The 13,925-nt window shown below is 49.2% G+C and overlaps 1 long non-coding RNA gene across 1 annotated transcript; it reads left to right on the top strand.

Moving 5' to 3' along the window:
- The first annotated feature begins 2,602 nt into the window (after positions 1 to 2,602).
- Positions 2,603 to 3,465, top strand: LOC148970944 (uncharacterized). The gene is made up of 3 exons (XR_016147392.1): positions 2,603 to 2,691; positions 2,821 to 2,977; positions 3,178 to 3,465. It is a non-coding gene; the product is annotated as an uncharacterized LOC148970944 (long non-coding RNA).
- The last annotated feature ends 10,460 nt before the right edge of the window (positions 3,466 to 13,925 follow it).

Raw genomic sequence — 13,925 nt, 5'->3', positions numbered from 1 at the left:
AGTTTAAGTCTAGTGTTTGTTACCCAGTCTTGTTTTGCCCCCTCGTGGGCTTTGTTTTCCTTTTTGTCCTAATAAACCCTGAGTTCATTGAACACTGTCTGCGTTTGGGTTCATCATCCTTCCACTTCATAACAGAATGAACCGACCAACAAAGAACCCAGCAGACAGTTCGTTCTCCCAGTTCCGGCCACAGCCGGATCAGTGGTGGTTGTCAGCTCCCACAGACGGAGAGAGAATCAACGGTCCTGTCCCACCCGAGGGTGAGTGGATCCTGAAGAATTGGGCCCGACTCTGGGATCATTTCTCCCAGGAGGATCCGCCGGCTTCCACCACCTTGTCACCACCTGCTAGGCTGCCAGTGATCCCGGAGGGTCACATTTTAGCCGTGGTTACGCAGGGGAACCAGGCTCACTCCACTTCGGCTCCCGACGCATCAGCTGCACCCGCAAGTCTCCGTGGCAAGCGAGAGAGACGGCTGTCGTGGGAGTCTACTTCGGAGTCCTCTTCAACTGAGACCACACTTCCTGCCGTGCTTCCCCAACCGGTCACAAACCTGGCTATGTCCTCTGCTCCACGACCCAGGAAGAAGAAGAGGAAGAAGGGAGCCTCTGGTCCTCTGTCTCTGTCTCTCCCAGAGCCCGCTCCAGCAGGCGCCGTCCCAGAGCCCGCTCCAGCAGGCGCCATCCCAGAGCCCGCTCCAGCAGGCGCCGTCCCAGAGCCCGCTCCAGCAGGCGCCGTCCCAGAGCCCGCTCCAGCAGGCGCCCTCCCAGAGCCCGCTCCAGCAGGCGCCCTCCCAGAGCCCGCTCCAGCAGGCGCCGTCCCAGAGCCCACTGCGGAGAGAGTTGCGGCCGATCTAGCCGCAAGAGAGATTCTGCAGTCGGTTTCTGCTCGTCAGGAGATGCCCATCTCTCTGGCTGCCAAGACCCTGTCTGACTATTTGTCCAGTCTGATCAAGATCCTCGAAGTGCCTGTCCTGTCCTGTCCCGAGCCCACTGTGTCTGTAAGTGCTGTCCCTGAACCTGTGTCTGTAAGCGCTGTCCCTGAACCCGCTGCTGTAAGCGCTGTCCCTGAACCTGTGTCTGTAAGCGCTGTCCCTGAACCTGTGTCTGTAAGCGCTGTCCCTGAACCTGTGTCTGTAAGCGCTGTCCCTGAACCCGCTGCTGTAAGCGCTGTCCCTGAACCTGTGTCTGTAAGCGCTGTCCCTGAACCTGTGTCTGTAAGCGCTGTCCCTGAACCTGTGTCTGTAAGCGCTGTTCCTGAACCTGTGTCTGTAAGTGCTGTCCCTGAACCTATGTCGGTAGGCGCTGTCCCTGAACCTGCAGCGGAGAACACCACTCCCAAGTCGGAGAGGAGGATCGTCGGATCAGAGTCACCTTCTGTGAGCTCTGTCCCAGTTTTCCCTCTGCGATCTCCTACCACACCCCCCGTCATGAGTCCAGCTTCGTGTCCATCGTTCGCTGTACCCCCAGTTGCTATCCCTGTTGTGACTTCCACTGTTCCCAAGACCTCGTGTGTTTCCCCGGTCAGTCCTGTCTGCGCTCAACCCCGGTCCCGGACTGTTTCCCCATTTGTCCCTGTCCCCACGGTCCCTGGACTTCCGTTTGTTTCCCCTGTCTCCCCTGTCATGGCTCAACCCCGGACTGTTTTTCCCTTGTCCCACACCACTCCTCCCAAGCCCGCTCGGTCCTCTCTTCCTAAGTCCACTCCCTGTGGTCCCAGGACCCCTGTCCCACCCACCCACCCTGGACAGTCGCTCAAAGACTCTGTGTTTCCTCCACCTCCTCTGCCTTGTATGTTGTTTTTGATGTTTCACCCCAATCCTGTCGTTGTGTATTTTTGTATGCCTTTGTTAGTTTTTGCTATGTACTGTTGGTTTGTGTCTTTGTCACAGTCTGTCATGTCCCGTGTTTAATGTCCCCTTGAGGAGCGTCTGGAAGCCGCTCCTTAAGGTGGGGGTTCTGTCATGATTCTGCCTTCTTGTCTTTGATTTTCTCTAGTCGTGAGGCAGGATCATGACAGAATCATGTTTTGTGTGCAAGCGCATGGCCTGTTTGGGCCATGTGCTTGTGTTGTCTCGTTAACTTACCCCGCCCCCTTGTTATCCTAGTCTTGTGATTATTGTCTAGTCAGTTTCACCTGTCCTGGTAATTAGTGTTCCCCTTTATAATCCCCTTGTGTTTGCTGTCCGGTGTCGGTTCATTGTTTGAAACATGCTGTGAAACCTGCCGTGAGATCTGTTTGTTGTTTTGTGAAGTTTGCAGTGAGTAATCCCTTGAGTTAACTGTTAATCCAGAGTCTGTTCGTGTTTTAGTATTGTTCCTGTCTTGACCTCAGTTTAAGTCTAGTGTTTGTTACCCAGTCTTGTTTTGCCCCCTCGTGGGCTTTGTTTTCCTTTTTGTCCTAATAAACCCTGAGTTCATTGAACACTGTCTGCGTTTGGGTTCATCATCCTTCCACTTCATAACAGAAATTAACATTAACAAAGATCAATAAATGCTGTATATGTGCAGTTCATATTAACTAATGTAGTTAACTAATGTTAACTAACGGACCTTATTGTAAAGTGTTACCACAATGTAAAATAAATAAAAATGACACTAATTGTACAATGTGTTTGAAAAGATTTCTCTGGTGGTCTGGAGGAAGAGGAGGCCTCACTGCTGGCTCCAGAGCAGGTGCAGTTTGACACGGGTAGGTTTGATCCTTTTCTACATTTTCTCATTAAATTGGATACGGTCCTTCAACTATAGCCCTTACTGTTGACAGTTTATAAAGATGTAACTCATTCATGCATGTTTGGTTTGTGTGTGTATTTTGAAGTTTTCCATGGTGCAGGCGATGAGGACTCGGATGCACAGCATTCATGCTCAGATGCTGAGGAAGACGCACCTCCAAGGAAAAGACTGAGAGCTTACAGATCTTACACCGTGTCCTAACTACACGCGATGTGACGCGACGCCGCGTCACGTAATAAAAGGTATCTTTTCCATGTTAATCAGAGTTTTTGTCCTAACCAGACGCGACGGCGACACGCAAAGTTTCTAATTTAGAAACGGTTCCTATTTCTGCGACGTCGTGGCTGACAGAATGAAGAAATTACACTGGTTATGAGTACACGTGTAGTTAGGACACGGTGTTACAGTGATTATGTTGTTGTGTTATATTTTGTGCTATTAGGTACAACAACAATGGAACGATGGACTTCAAAATCAACCACTCTGATTACTGGCATTCACATCCAAGTCACCAACTCCGAAACTCCACCTCAGACAGCCACACAGTCACCCCCACTCTATTCAGGCCGCCTGAAGATCACAGTGCTGAAATTCAAGACCTGAAGGAAGTCATCCCAAAGGACTTTCACAGCTTTTACGACAATTTACTTCACTAGCTTAATATAGGATGCAGTATTAAAGGAGAACTGGCAAAATGATCCTGGGGTGTAATAACACATTGGTATCGAGTTTTATCTCTAAAAAGTGTTTAGCTTATAAAGCTAGTATATGTTGGCATATAATAAGTAAAAAGAAATCAATGCTAACAATGCTCAAAATAGCCCCACACTAACACGGTAGTATAATGAGGGTCTCTACATACAAACCGAAGCACTGAGAACTTTGTAAGTGTACAGACAGTTTAATAATAATATACTTTATAAAGACAGTAGCATCCCGGCGCCATCTTTGGAAAACAGTCTCGACCAATCGAACCACTAACGCCACACTAAGTGAGCTGAACTAAGTTCCAAGTCACAGTTTAGCTCGTAGCACAGCGTTCGTGGTTCGATTGGTCGAGACCGTTTTCCAAAGATGGCTCCGGGATGGTACTGTCTTTATAAAGTATTATTATTAAACTGTCTGTACACTTATAAAGTTCTCAGTGCTTCGGTTTGTATGTAGGGACCCTCATTAAGCTACCGTGTTAGTGTGGGGCTATCTTGAGCATTGTTAGTGGTATTAACTAGTGATTTCTTTTTACTTATTATATGCCAACATAACATTATAAGCTAAACAGTTTTTAGAGATAAAACTCTTTACACTCGATTATCATGAAAACAAATCCCAGAGAAAAGTCGACTCGGTACCAATGTGTTATTACACCCCAGGTTCATTTTACGCAGGAGTTCTCCTTTAATACAGTCAATATAATGGCAATGTAACCACACACAGGGTCTCACAGATACATGCACACAAACAAGGGCTAACCATACTCACAAACACAAATACACAAGCCTTAACTGTGATTTTATTATATTATAAATATTATTTTATATTAATATTATATTTATTTTATTGTTAAACTATGATATTAGTTATTGATGTATTTTAAATGTCTACTTTTTACTAGGCTTATTATAAATGTGCATTGAAGTTTTTAAATGTATAATATAATACTTGAATTGAATGTTTTGGATACCACCATTAAATTATTGTTTTTATTATTATTATACTGACTCAAAGTTTCCTCTCGTGGCACTGTGCATGTAAAATAGCCCAACTATTGTTTTTATGGGAGAAAAAACTGAAAAAAACGTCTACTGGCGTCGAGTAAGCCTATCTTTGGATAACTCTGTCTCTGTCTGTTTTTTAGGTAATAACGAGTGAAAATAGTTAGGTTAGATACATTTGAGTAGGCCTGTTTTGTTAAAAATCGAAAGCTGTAATGCTTAGATGCAGAAGGAAGCCCGTAAGCCACAAAGGTAAGTTTGTGTGCAGATTAGGCTCATTTCCGCCTATTAGACAGCCTAGTCAGCTCGTTATTTGTGTGTATTGCATCACTTATAGATCATAACCTTTTAAAATAGAGTTTATGAAGATATATGATACCACAACCATAAGCTTAGATTAGCTCTTAAAACCTTGTCTCGTCAAAAGGCTCAACGCGACCGCGGATTTGCATGAACACTGCTGGCAGCAGCAAGTCTGCGTCGTACCACAGCGAGTCTCGTATCTCCCTGCTCCCAAGTCATAAACCTCGGATCTCCGATTAAACATGATTTTGGGGAAATGTTGTGTTAATGTTGGTACACAACTGTATATAACAGCAATATAAGGTATAATACCAACTTTAACGATACAATGTTTAATAACTCAAAAAATACGCAGTTTTGTTTATTTCCTGAAAAATGATGGTTTTGGAGATACGAGGATTCCGCCCGACAGCGACGGTATGCTCGTTAAGCCTGAACTCAGACTTAGCCTGACAGTTAGCCTGCCCCGGACCAGGCTAGTTTCCCAGCATAAGTTTCCAGGGTAACTGAGTTTGAACTATTTTAAGTTTGCTTTATGAAACAGAATTCACCGACAATAAGTTTGACTAACCAAAATAAGCCTGGCTTATTTTCTAATCTTGTTTTATGGAACAACCCTCTGGATGAGCTGGACGAGTTTCTGTAAAGTAACTAACTGAGACCATATGGAAAGATGGTACCTTATTACTTTTCTGTTTATGGTTAGAGAGGGAGATAGCCCCACTGTGTATTTTGATTTTGGGGATAAAATTAGTTACAACATTTAGTGCATGGGTAGAGTAGGCAGTTAGATAGAGGGGTTCCCTATCGAGGGAACTCGAACTGCGTCCAAGTGACACTTTGGGGGGAACGCCCCTCAGCGTAGCGTCTCTGAAGCATGAATGAAACTAAGCCAATCTCCGATTGGATCAACGTGATGACGTGATGTGTGACGACACATAGGCGGAAGCATATATAAGGAACCGGCACACACAACATGTCAGCTTTCTGTTCTTCAGCTAAGCGCTCTCTGTGACTGTCAGTCTTATTTATTGTTTGTCTGTCTAAGCAAGTATATCTCCCTAAAATCTGAATAATGGCGAGTGTGAATTTCAGGCGGTGTGTGCACCCTTGCCCTCGCTACATCACGGGCGGGGACACACACCAACTGTGTACACATTGTCTGGGAATGCAGCACGCGCAGGCAGCTCTCGAGGGAGCTGCTTGCGAGCATTGTGAGGCTTTACCGCTCCGCGTGCTGCGTTCCCGGCTGGCCCTTTTCAATGAAGAGGGTCAGCCTCGTGAGCCCCGTGGTGCGGGACCCGCGTCCGCCGAGGCGGCGCGGCGACGCTCTTCATGGGGCTCGCAAATGGATCTGTCTGGGGATCCCGAGGCTGCTGAGGCACCTTCTCGGGATTCATCGGACAGTTCCAATGCCCTCGAGCCTCGCGCAGAAGCCCGCTCGGCGGCTTCTTCTGCGCGAGTCGAGGATCCGATGCTTGAGCTGTCTGCTTCCGAGGAGGTGGACGTGCTCAGCATCGAAGGGGGCGGGGACTTCGGGGATGACTCGCCACCCCGTGTCCCCGCATATGAGGAGCTGGTAGAGGTTGTTTCCCGTGCAGTGGCTCATTTAAAGATCGATTGGCCACAAGAAAAGCAGGAAGTGCAAATTAAAAGCAAATTAGATGAGCGCTTCCTGCAGCACAGGGAACAAACTCGTCATCGGGGCTTACCGTTTTTTCCCGATTTGCATACTGAGGTGTGTAAATCGTGGAAGAAACCCCATTCTTCTCGTGTTTCCAATCCCACTATATTAAAATATAGTAATATCATGGGGGCACGAGAGAATGATTATGGGATGATGCCGCGGGTTGAACAGCCTTTGGCTAATTATTTATCACCTGAGTCGGCATCATCCTTTAAAGCCCCGGTGCTGCCCACCAAGCCATGCAGAGAAACATCTTCACTGGTGGGCAGGGCATATATGGCTGCGGGTCGGGCTGGTGCGAGTCTTCACACCATGGCGCTTCTCCAAGCGTACCAGGCCGACCTTCTTAAGGATATTGATGAGGGCGAGGGACCAACTCCGGAGGATGTGGCGGAGTTGAGGAAGGTCGCTGATTTGTCTCTCCGAGTCACCAAAGAGACGGCCCGCGCTGTCGGTCGCTCCATGGCGGCAATGGTGGTCTCGGAGAGACATTTATGGTTAAATCTGACGGGCATCAGGGAGAAAGACAGGGCTTTCCTCCTTGATGCCCCGATTTCGCCTTCTGGCCTGTTCGGCGACGCTGTTAATACCGTTGTCGACAGGTTTCAGGAGGCGAAAAATCAATCAGCGGCCTTCAAACAATTTCTCCCTCGCCGCTCAGTATCCAGGAAGTCTGCCCCCAGTGGGCAGTCGCAGCCTCAGCCAGGTACCAGCTCCTCCACCTACAGGCAGGTTCAGAGAGAGAGAGAGCGTCGCGTCTAGAGCCCCCCCTCAAGGAGCTTGGGGGCATAGACGGCGCTCTCAATCTAAGCCGCAAGCCAAGCAGGGCGACCTGAGGGCCGTCCAGCAGGCTAAGAAAACATCTAAGAGGTCCTAGCAGTGCTAGGATCTCTGCGGGCGGCCCCACCCGTGATGGAGCGACTGAGGTCGTCTCCCTCGCGGAGCCCGCAGGAAATCGATGTTGTTCTCCCGCCGTCAAGTACGTTTCGGGACGCATCGGTTTCCAGCGATCGCAAGCTGCTTTGTCCGCCCCACGAGCCTGCGGACGGGCAGCGATTGCGTTCGCCCATCGAGAATCGTTTTCGGTCCAGTCCTGCCGGAGATCCGTTTCAGGCGGTCGAGAACGAATCCCGATTAATACCCGAAACCAGGCTCGAGAGCCTGCTTCCCTTGGCGAAATATTTCGATGCATGGAAAAATCTAGCGAATATTTCCCCGTGGGCGCTGCGCATGATACAATACGGGTACAGGCTGCAGTTCGGGTTCCACCCACCCAGATTCAACGGGGTGGTCTGGACTGTAGTCAACCCGACGCAGGGTCGGGTATTGGAACAGGAAGTAAACTTCCTGCTGGCAAGGGGGGCCATAGAGCATATTCCTCCACTAGACAGGGAGTCCGGGTTTTACAGCCGCTACTTTATAGTTCCCAAAAAAGATGGGGGGTTGCGTCCGATCATAGATCTCAGATATCTGAACCGCTCTCTGAGGAGATTCAGGTTCAAGATGCTCACTATTCCCATGATCGTGAGTCAGATCCAATACGAGGATTGGTTCGTCACGATAGATCTGAAGGACGCATACTTTCATATATCCATCCTTCCATCCCACAGGAAGTTCCTGAGGTTCGCTTTCGGGGGCGAAGCGTACCAATATCGGGTTCTTCCATTCGGCCTAGCTCTCTCTCCCCGCACATTCACCAAATGTATGGATGTAGCTCTAGCACCTCTAAGGCTCCAGGGCATCAGGGTGCTCAACTATATAGACGACTGGCTGATTCTGGCCCAGTCTCAAGAGCTGGCGGTTCAGCATCGAGATGTTGTTCTTGCCCACATCCAGAAACTGGGGTTGAGACTAAACACGAAGAAGAGCGTGTTGATACCAGCCCAAAGGACTACGTTCCTGGGAGTGGTATGGGATTCGGTCGTAATGCGGGCACGATTGTCGCCTGCGCGAGTCGAGTCCATTCTGGCCACAGTGGCTGGGATAAAGCTAGGCCAAGCCGTCACTGTCAAGCATTTCCAGAGAGTGCTGGGACTCATGGCAGCAGCGTCCAACATCATTCCATTTGGCCTGCTGCACATGAGGGCCCTCCAGTGGTGGTTAAAAACCAAGGGGTTCTCCCCGAGGGGAAACCCGTTCCGCACAATCAGAGTTACGCGCAGATGCCTTCGTTCTCTGGTTATGTGGAAGAAAGCTTGGTTCTTGTCCCAAGGTCCAGTGTTGGGAGCGCCATGTCGCCGGAAAACCGTTTCGACAGACGCTTCCCTCACGGGCTGGGGCGCGGTCATGGACGGCCGCTTCACGACAGGCCTATGGCGGGACCATCATTCCTCCTGGCACATAAACTGCCTGGAAATGTTGGCGGTCTCCCGGGCTCTGAGGAGCTTCCTGCCGGACCTCAGAGGTCATCACGTCCTCGTGAGGTCAGACAGCATGTCAGTGGTGGCCTATATAAACCATCAGGGGGCCTGAGGTCTCGCCCTCTATGCAGACTGGCGCATCAGATCCTCCTGTGGTCCCAGGGGAAACTGTTGTCTCTGAGAGCAACATACATCCCGGGAAGTCTAAATCAGGGAGCAGACGTCCTGTCGAGACAGGGGCTGAGGCCCGGGGATTGGAGACTTCACCCCGAGGTGGTGGAGTCGATATGTCAGAGGTTCGGCCCTGTGGAAGTGGACCTGTTTGCGTCTCGAGAGACGACCCACTGTCCGCTGTGGTTTTCCCTCACCCCTCCAGCCCCACTGGGGCTGGATGCTATGGTGCAGACGTGGCCGAGGCTGCGTCTGTATGCATTTCCCCCGATCGCTCTGCTCCCGGGAGTTCTGGAAAGGGTCCGTCACGACGGGATCAGTCTACTGTTGGTAGCCCCGTTGTGGCCGGCCCGAGTATGGTTCTCGGACATAATATTGCTCCTAGACGGCCCTCCGTGGGAGATTCCCCTCAGGAGGGACATGCTGACACAGGCGGGGGGCTCAATATTTCACCCTCGGCCGGAGTTATGGAAACTGTGGGTCTGGCCCCTGAGGGGGCACAGTACCTAGAGGCCGGCCTGTCAGCTGGAGTAGTGGAGACCATACTCAGCTCTAGAGCTCCCTCCACGAGGAAACTGTATGGTTTAAAGTGGAATGTGTTTATTGATTGGTGTAGGAGGCGTGAGGTTGACCCAGTTAACTGCCCAGTGGCTTCAGTGCTGGAGTTCCTCCAAGATCGCTTCTCCTCTGGTCTTACCCCGTCCACGCTCAAGGTGTACGTGGCTGCCATTGCGGCTTTCCACGCTCCGTTGGGTGATGGGTCTCTGGGGAGACACCAATTGATCGTACGTTTCCTCCGTGGAGCTTGGAGGATGAGACCTGCGGCTCGTACCAGGGTTCCCTCTTGGGACCTGGCAGTAGTTCTAGAAGGATTGGCTGAGGCCCCCTTTGAGCCACTGGAGTCGGCTGAGGCCAAGAACCTAACGCTGAAGGTCGCTTTTCTGTTGGCCATCACTTCTCTGAGGAGGGTGGGAGATCTTCAGGCGCTCTCCATATCTAACGAGTGCCTGGAGTTTGCTCCAGGCAACATTAAGGCCATTCTTCACCCTAGGCCTGGCTATCTGCCTAAGGTGCCATCTAATGTGGCACGGCCTACGGTTCTGCAGGCATTTCATCCCCCACCTCACCTGACGGCGGATGAGGAGAGACTTCATAGGCTCTGCCCTGTCAGAGCACTAGGGATATATATTCAGAGGTCCTCTTCATGGCGGAAGGCGGACCAGTTGCTGGTATGTTTCGGGTCGCCCAAAAAGGGGTTTCCGGCCTCAAAACAAACCATCAGCAACTGGATTGTCAATGCGATTTCCACAGCTTATCAGGTGCGCGGTATGCCTTCACCTTTGGCTGTGAGGGCCCATTCCACTAGAGGCATAGCATCCTCTAGGGCCCTTCTCGCAGGGGCCCCCATCCAGGAAGTCTGCGATGCAGCTGGATGGGCTACCCCACATACCTTCATTAGGTTTTACAGCTTAGACATTCCGTCGACACCCGGCTCTCTTGTGCTCGCGTCCTGAGTGTGCCTGTGAGCAGCTTCACACCAGGACAGGCAGGGCGCGTTGTGGCGTAGTGGGTACTCGTTCCCCCAAAGTGTCACTTGGACGCAGTTCGAGTTCCCTCGATAGGGAACGTCCTCGGGTTACGACTGTAACCCTTGTTCCCTGAGAAGGGAACGAGAACTGCGTCTCGTGGCCACGCCTTCCCCTGCCTGGGAGCGCTTGCTTCATCACAGAAGCTGACATGTTGTGTGTGCCGGTTCCTTATATATGCTTCCGCCTATGTGTCGTCACACATCACGTCATCACGTTGATCCAATCGGAGATTGGCTTAGTTTCATTCATGCTTCAGAGACGCTACGCTGAGGGGCGTTCCCCCCAAAGTGTCACTTGGACGCAGTTCTCGTTCCCTTCTCAGGGAACAAGGGTTACAGTCGTAACCCGAGGACGTTTTCTACATTCCTTTGATTTTGTATAAGGGCTGTCTTTCCGGGAATATTTACACTCATATAATCTGTTTCTATATAGCATGCTTATGTAATCCACAAGAAATATTTTTACTATAATCACACCACTGGTCACAATTATAAGTATGTGAATGTAAGGGGATGTTAGAAGGTCTGAAACAGGTCATTGTCCATGGTACCAGATAATGCAACCAGAAAAAATGAAAAGTCAAGAATGTTTTATTATTACTACTCACTTTATGTCACGGTATATACCACCTTTTGACTATATTCATATATAATGTGTTATGAAACTAAAAGAATGAAGGAAAAGGATTAGAAGGAATGTAAGAAGAGATTAAAAGTAAGTTCTTACTTTAAAGAAATGATGCAGTATGAGGGATTGAGATACAAATGTTTTCATTGTCATTGTTTTTTTACATATATACAATCTATACTCCTGAAAGTAGTATGTAGAAGTGCATTAAGGAAAAAAAAAGAAAAAAGAGAATGGTGATATTTTACATGGATGGAACATGTACATGTGTGTAGTAGATAGAGGAACTATACGTGAAGCGCGGTCACCAATTGTCAAAGAAGGCAAGGGCAGACTCAACTGGTGGTTTAAAAACCTGCTGTCTGCTCCAACACCAGATAGCGCTCCAAGGCAACTTGAGCACCTCTGGCAACGATGGAGCAACCCAGATAGCACTCCAGGCCACCGGAAGCGCCTGCGAAGTTCCTCTGGCACCGTGGGACAAGATAAAGATTCAAAAATGCAGGGAAACACAAAGAAACATGCCCCTTAAGCTGATGATGTAAAAAGGAGGGTAGGATCTTTTACTCCACTCTAGTCAATGGAGGGTGGAGATGTTTGGTCCTGCTTCTCCTCCAGGGTGCACCTATGTGATGTGGGTTAGATTGGTAAAAGGTGAATGGTCTATATTGACCATATTGGTAGGAGGAGAGAAGACCGACTCATAAAGATGCATCCTGGGCACAATTATTGAGTGTGGGACTAGAGAAAATCCCAAAGGGGGGCTATGTTGAAGAATTCTGCTTGTCCTATGTACATGTGAAAGAAGAGTGTTGTACATGTGACAAAAGAGTGCTGTATATGTGAAAGAAGCGTGCATGTGATGTAATACCAAGCAGAAAAAACTAGGGTCTTAGGGCACATGAGGACAGGGACGAGAGAGTGGAAAAGTACCCAAAAACACTTGTAGCACAGATGCAGGTGTTGGGAGGCACTGGGAGAGAAACAGATTGTATACAATGAAACAATGTGCCACTGGGAAAATTGTACTGAAACAAGGAGCCCATTGTGTAAAAAGAAATGATACGCATGCGCAAGGGAGTTTGCCCCAATTAAAAATAAAATGATAATGCAGGTGTTTTTAATCTGGGAGGAGTAATAAGGAGGAGCAAGGAGAGAAAAGATAACAATTTGAGCGCTAATTGGCTACCACAAGGTATAAGAAATGAGTGCAGACCATTGTAAGATCAGATGCCTGGCCGACATCTCACTTTGGTGAACTGCTCAATAAAGTTGCTTTTCTGAGACCCAGGACCTCGACTCTGAGCAATTTCTTCAAGACCTGAACCAGACTTTGATGATTTGAATTGAGACTGAAAATCTGCCACAACAGCAATCATTTATGGAGTAAAAAAAATTCACAAGTATCTTTATGGACGTAAGTTTACTCTCATCACTGATCACAAGCCCTTGCTGGCTATTTTAGGGCCAAAGTCAGCGGTGCCTACATTGGCAGCTTTGCGCATGCAGCGCTGGGCGTTGATTCTCATGGCTTACAGTTATGAGCTAGAGTACAAGAAGTCGTCAGACCACCTTAATGCTGATGCTATGTCCAGACTTCCCATGACCGAGTTGGACAGCACAGCACAATAATCCAACGTTTTCTACTTCTCACATGTGGAAGACTTGCCAGTAACAGCTCAGGACATAAAAGTGGGCACCAGCAGAGATCCGTTGTTGAGCAAGGTTTGGAGTTTTACCATGAATGGTTGGCCTAACTACCTGAATGATGAAAGCTTGAAACCGTACTTTGTCAGGAGACTTGAGCTGTCAGCCGATCAAGGTTGTGTTTTGTGGGGTCTCAGAGTCATTGTTCCTCAAATGCACCGGCCGCAGATTCTGAAAGACCTGCACCATGAACACCCGGGCATATGTAAGATGAAGGCCCTAGCTCGCAGCTTTGTATGGTGGCCGGGGTTGGATGGCGAGATTGAGAACTTGGTCCAAAACTGTGCTGTGTGTCAGGCCGTACAGAAGGTACCTGCGGTGGCACCGCTTCATCCCTGGCGGTGGCCTGTCAGAGTATGGCAGAGAATCCATCTGGACTTCGCGGAGAAGGATAGACAGTACTACCTAGTGATAGTGGACAGTCATTCTAAGCGGCTGGAGGTTTTCCACATGACCTCCACAACATCAAGCAGAACCATAGAGGTGTTGCGCAATCTATTTGCTGCATATGGTCTTCCGGAAGAGGTTGTGTCAGATAATGGACCCCAATTCGCCTCCGCAGAATTCAAGCAGTTCCTTGACAAAAATGGAGTAAAACAAACTCTGGTACCACCATATCATCCAGCGTCAAATGGAGCGGCTGAGAGGTCGGTGCAAATACTGAAGAGGGCGCTGGTGAAGCAGGTTGTGGACGCAAGGGGACATCCCAGCATCTCGCTGCAGAACAGGCTGTCAAACTTACTGCTCATGTACAGGGCGACGCCGCACGCAGTCACCGGTCGCTCCCCGGCTGAGCTGTTTTTAAAGAGAGAACTTCGCACCCGGTTCAGTCTTTTGAGACCAGATCTGTCACGCACTATAGAGCATCAGCAGGCAAAGCAAAAGCTCTATCATGACAAAGACAGACTGAAATTGAGAGAGTTTCAGGAAAACGACCAGGTCAGAGTGAAAAACTTCAGAGGAGGAGATGAGAAATGGACTGCCGCGACGGTCATAAAGCGCTTAGGTCCGGTGACATACCGAGTCTGGGAAGG

The sequence above is a fragment of the Pimephales promelas genome, chromosome 18, assembly GCF_988280905.1.
Source record: "Pimephales promelas chromosome 18, fPimPro1.hap1.1, whole genome shotgun sequence".
NCBI classification, from domain to species: domain Eukaryota; kingdom Metazoa; phylum Chordata; class Actinopteri; order Cypriniformes; family Leuciscidae; genus Pimephales; species Pimephales promelas.
Note: the sequence above shows the minus strand (reverse complement) of the source record. Positions and strands in the feature narration are given on the sequence as shown.